Genomic DNA, 5,474 nt, shown 5'->3' on the forward strand with positions numbered 1-5,474 from the left:
TTTGGCTGATGAACTGATGAACATTCTACCATAGAAATACACGCAGAACACCCCCAGCGTGATGTCACTGCAAAGTACTCTGCTTCCGTACATAATTTTTGTTTTGAAAAGAACTGAAATCATCAATCTGAATCACTTGGCTACATCAATGTTTTGTAATCTTTGTGCATATTGTTTATCTGTTTTCTTATATGCATAACTGTTTGTTTATAATAATTTGTATGTATATATGCAAAAAGTTTAAAAATATATATATGATCTTGGTTTCTGGATTGTTGTTTTGACTGTTATGAACAACACAAAGATACTGACCTGCTGTTCTGTAACTATTTTCCACGGTCTCTATGACAAATCCTGTAATATCCTTTAATAATAAGAAGCCTCTCCAATGGCGGTCGTGTGCACCGTGAGCATGACAGAATTGTACTTTTGAGGCTCGTTCACTTCTAATTTATTGTTAAGTGGAAGGTTAAGGTGGCAGGCTTCATTTTGGGAACAGAAATCTCATCTCATGGAGTTTGTCATAATAATGCATTCGTCTTATAACACTTTTTAGATGCTCAGTTTGGCCTGTCATGATCATCACAATAATGACTTATAGTTCAATAATGTTAGATTTTTATTTCACTTTTTTTTAATCCACACTTTTGATATTTGACAGTACTAGACAAACATGATTAAAAAAGAAATAGACAATCATAAAAATGTATGCACAATTGGGCACTTTTTCTTTGTAGTAATGGGAACTTTTTGTTATTTTTCTGTACTACGATAAGATTTCCACTGTATAGGAGTATTTTATTTCTGCTATTTGGTTATTGTAGTAATGAAACTTTTAATGACATTGTACATTTACATGTGACCCGGCCCCGGATAAGCGGAATAAAATGGATGGATGGATGTACATTTAGAATAAGTTGACAAATCCAAAATATCTCTGCATTTTGTTATTCTATCAGTCTGGTCCCTGCGCCCTCCTTTGCATCTTAAATCACTGCAATCTACAAAAGCTCAAATACCGCACATTTTTCGGTATCTGCATCAGCGAGTACTCAGAGCAAAGCACCTATCCGATATCATTCTTGACATTTGTGCTTCTTCTTTAATGTTTTAATTTAGCCTTTAGTACATACCATATATACATTTGTCTCCTCAAAATCTCATTTATTCTTGTTTATTTTCTTTAGAGATTGTGGTGTATTTATTTTTTATAATTATTTTTTGCTTTTGTTCTGTAACAAAATTGAGTAGCCTTATTCTACCGTATTTTTTGGACTATAAGGCGCACTGGATTATAAGGCGCAGTATCAATAATGTTGAATTCTCTTGTTAGTTTTCATACATAAAGCGCACCGGATTATAAGGCGCATTAAGCAAAACAAACGGACGACTTGAGACTGATCCCTTAGCCTATGCATCCACGATCCATTGGCAAATCATGGCGTAATTTGCCCGTAATTCTAATTTGTTTAATGCAGCTTTGCGCACATTTGTTTACATTTACAGAAATTAACCTTAAAGCCACATGACTAATTTGAATAAACTATAAGTGCTGAAAAAAAAACAGCTCGCTCCTTGTGCGCTGATGCGGTCAGCTTCTGTCGGACTAAAGGTCACGACTCAGTGGAGGTCAGTAAGCACAACCAGAGTTAATAATAATAGATTTTTGAGAAAGTTAAAGGATTTTTAAGTGTGTCTTATTGTCCGAAAAATACGGTACACTCTTCACACTATGCAGGATCAGACTGGCCTTCGTATCACAAGTACAAGTATCTATATCGAATTGGATCCAAAAAAGTGTATCAGAGCAACACTACTAATTATATAAAACACACACTGGACTTACTTTGACCTGAAAAGCCACTTATATAATATATTTGTACTGAGCTAAGACACATTTTGCTTAAATACATTGGAAAATATCAGGTACCGGGCCTTGAATTGTATATCAAACCCAAATAAAATATCAGGCGTTGCACTGACCAACGCTAAGTAAACCCTTGGCCAGTCAAAGTGGAGGAAACTGGTCTTTACAATCAGAACAATCAGATTTCCTTTCGGCGCGGCTCTCCTCCCACTCTCGAGGCTCCTGAGCTGTGAGCAAAAGCATTGATCTACGGCGGTGATTGTATCAAGATGTGAATTGACAGCGCTGTGTTTTGCTTTGTCTGTTTGTCCTCTGCGGCTGTAAGAGGAGTAATGGGCGAGTTGGAGGGCTATTGGCAGCTCTGGACCGGCCTATTGACGATCTGTCACCATTGATTACTTAGTCCGACTGCACGAGCTACAGAGACTCAGGGCCCCAAGATCAGAGTACGGAGAAATAGATATTACGTCATGTCAGATGGAGAGAATACAGTGTCAAGTAGGGCTGTCAAAAGTACCGAAAATCTGATACTAATCGATACTAAAACTAGCGTGGAAACTCAGATAATCATTTAAGCAGGCATCGATACTAAAAATCATCACATTCACTGGACAGAAGTGAACCTGACTAGCTTTAAAAAGATCTTGAGATGTATCAGAGCACAGGGACTAGTATACGCCCATGGACCACTGAGGGATTACACAGATATAAGACTACATGGGAATATAAAAGAAAGTACTACGATTTAATGTTGAAATTGATATTCTATTGGGTATTTTAAAGGTGCACTATGTAAGGCCTGCCAATTGCCTGTGTCCATGGAGATTTTACTGCTTTGCCTGCAGTGTTCCAAAGTATAGCATTAAATTTATCAATCTCCACAGAGACGAGCAGGAAATGCCACCAGACCAATTTACAGGTGAGATCTGGGAAGCGGAGAATCCCACTCAAGTCAAAATGCATATTAAAAGTATTTTTGAGCAATAAAAACACCCTTAATTTAATAAATTAGGGGTGTAACGGTACATTTATTCGTGCTGAACTGTTTTGGTTCGGTGCAAGGCTGTGCACGAGTGAGTTCGTTTGTGTGTGTTTTACATTCCACCACTACATGTGCAGCTACACGGAAGTCTCGGCTCTTTAATATTCACGAGGGAACTTGTCCGTGATTGGGGTGGCAGTGTTTCCCGCAGCTTTTTATAGTTAGGGTGGCCGGCTTGACTATGTCCCTGGTCCTCACTTTTTTGAATCTAGGAATTTATTATTTATAATATTTGATACACTGGTTGCTGTTGTTGTTATTTGAGAAAATTTTATTTAACTTACTAGTATTACCAAGCAGCACTTTGCATTTATTTTATTTTCCCGTTTGTATAATGTTAAAACAGATTGTTGGTTTAATAAACACACAGATGGTTTTGCATTTTGTCCCCATACTGTACTGAAAATGAACCGAACCGTGACCTGAAAACCAAGGTACGTACCAAACCGTGATTTTTGTGTACTCTTACACCCCAAGAATAAATGCATTTTATACAAGTTTAATACCATACTGTGGAACATTACAGGTAAAGTAATAGCAGATCCATGGTGGCGGACTCCCAGTATCGAGTCTATTCTTTAGTATAGAAATTGAGTTAGAATTTTTGTATCATGGCAACACTAGTGTCAAGTTAATGCCACTTTTTCAAGCATAATAATTCAGTTTGTAATGTTTTATAAGATTACTGTTGTGGCTACCAGTCTGTCCCCTCTAGCCACTGCCAATCAGAAATTCACAAACTTCATTCATACAAAGTGGATGAAGTGCCTAAGGACATAATCACGGTGTGTATGAACAAGAGCTGGAATTGAACCACCAACCTTCTGGTCATAAAACAACCACTATTAGATTATAATTTTGTTTGTGTAGAACTAAACTTGAGCTCTGGTTTCGCTGGTGTTGACTTATAGAGTACACCGGTGCTGATATAAAATGTAACATGATGTATGGAAGCCTGTAAGGTCCATCCCTGCAGCGGTGGTGTTGTGGTGCTGTACTCTTATTTTAGCTCAGCTGTGGTTCCTTTCATTTGTTTTCCTTCTGTCGAAAACAAGAACACGATCTTAGAAACAGGTCTGTCTCTGGACCAGACCGGTTAGAAAATTCTGCCGTGCGTTTATGATTAATCCTTATTGTCAGGACAGATTCTCAGTTGACTATAGTTATAATTATTTGTATAGTTGAAGCAAAATTGACTTTTCAGAGGTTTAAACCATGTTATAGTTGTTTCCCCTGAACATTTACTCACCAGAAGTTGTATTTGGAATGATCTGTGCATGTTTGAGCAATCTTTAATCACTTATTTTGCACTATTTTGCTGATGTTCTCCCATTTTCACCTCCAACAGTACACGCCCAATCACCCACTGCTCTGTGCTTGCTTCGTTTTCTAATTTTATTTTCTTCATCGGTGATACACATCGGTGATACGCATAGGATTCGGTAACATCACATAGTCCCTTTTGTAGAAATTAAAAAAGAAGATATTTACAGTGACGACAGCTCCTATTAAACACCTTTTTTCTTTTATTAAGTCGTTTTAGATGAACATTGCGATTCAGTATGTGCAAATTATAACATAATGTATTGTAGACTAAAGCACAATATGTCTGTAAAATGATACCAAAACATACAAGAAGACTAAGATCAGCCTCTTCTGTTGGTTTATTTTGTTTGTATCGGTAACATACGGTCCCACTGCTGACAGAGTTTCTGCTGCAGTGAGCCCAGAGCAATTAGGAAGCACTTAAATACTGTCTGAGGTCCAAGCCCTTCCCCAAGAACAATTTGCATTTAGGTCAGTCCGACCAGTTGGCCTTTTCAGCTCAGGTAACACCTTCACATTAGCATTTGAGTACAGGTCAGGATGATCAAACAAAAGACTTGGAATAAGACAGCAGACATGTAAATGGGAAAAAACCCAAAGTTACCTGTAGACTTCCTGTGAGACTAAGGGGCCGTCCACACGACCACATTTTTGGTCAAAACTGAGAAGTTTGTATTCGTTTTGGCTTTTTGTCCACACAGAGCCGGCGTTTTGAGTGGTCGAAAACTGAGTTTTCTGAGAACGGGTTCCAGAGTGGAGAAAACTGAGAATGCTGGCGTCACGTTGTTGTGTGGACAAACAAACTGCAGCTTTTGGAAAACGATGATGTCATGATCCCGTCATCGCCAGGGTCCCCCGATGCAGCGAAGCCTGCAGCCCTCAAACTGGCCCCCACAGACCGCAAGAGCGTTGCCAAAATGGGACAGGTGTAGTTTACAGAGCCGCTCCCATCACCCATCAACCAAGGCACGCTGCTAGCGCCAATACTAACAACACGCACCGCAGATTATGCACACGGATCAATAACAAAGACTATGTTTACACTGAAACGAATCCTCGTATCACTGTATCGCCGTATTAGAAACAATCTGTGTCCAGACACTTCGTTTCTGTGTCTGTAAGCCTTCCCTATCCACACAGCTTTGTGCATATTTGTTTACGTTTTACAGAAACTAAACTTAAAACCGCATGGATAATTTGCATTTGCTCAAAAAACAGCTCGCTATTGTGCGCTTCTGT

Source organism: Boleophthalmus pectinirostris, unplaced genomic scaffold, assembly GCF_026225935.1.
Source record: "Boleophthalmus pectinirostris isolate CB_2022bp ecotype Guang Dong unplaced genomic scaffold, ASM2622593v1 HiC_scaffold_21, whole genome shotgun sequence".
NCBI lineage: Eukaryota > Metazoa > Chordata > Actinopteri > Gobiiformes > Gobiidae > Boleophthalmus > Boleophthalmus pectinirostris.